Here is a 769-nt window from a genome sequence, read left to right on the forward strand (position 1 = left end):
CGTCCCCCTCCCCCGCAGCCCCCAGGACGGACGCTTCCCTCGCAGCCCCCAGCTCCTCTGCCCCAGCCCCGCAGAGCAGAGCGGCTCCACTCGCATTCACGTCATGATTTCTTGTTTGCAAGAAGCCATTTTACAAGCAAATCCTTCATTTGTTGTTGGGATTAACAAACCCTCCAAGGCCTCGGGCAGCCTGGACGAAGCCTTGCAGAACCATTTAGAAGAGACCTTCAAGAGCTACAGGTAACAGGTGCCTTCCCACAGCTTTGGAGAAGGCCCCTCCCTCCCCCCATCATCCATCCGAGGAATTAAACGTAAAGGGCTTTTACAGTTGTTGGAACAGTTGATTGCAGACCTTCAGAAGACGTCACCTCCCTACACACACAAGGTACAAAGCCTCAGCCCCCAGCACCGGAGCTGTTTTGGGAAGCTCCAGCCAGCCTTTCTGCGATTGTGAGACGACAGCCAGATTTCACAGACCTTTGTACACAGCCTTACGCGCAGGCCCTTGCGTAAAACACCTCCGAGAGCACGGTACTTGTAACAATACAACTTACGGCTTCATTATCAACTCAAGGAGATAAAACAGACTCAAAATATTGCACAGACAAACCCAGCAAAGGTGAGGTTCCGCATCCACGCGGAGCCAGTGCGTGTAGTCACGCGGCGTTCGTCATCTGTGACAGAAGACAGTTTGCGGGTAAAGAGATTTACAGTAATCCCGATGTCATCGGCATGCGGTTAAACGTGCACCGGGGGGAGCAAAGAACAC

The sequence above is a fragment of the Egretta garzetta genome, unplaced genomic scaffold, assembly GCF_000687185.1.
Source record: "Egretta garzetta isolate BGI_Z169 unplaced genomic scaffold, ASM68718v1 scaffold4, whole genome shotgun sequence".
Taxonomy (NCBI): domain Eukaryota; kingdom Metazoa; phylum Chordata; class Aves; order Pelecaniformes; family Ardeidae; genus Egretta; species Egretta garzetta.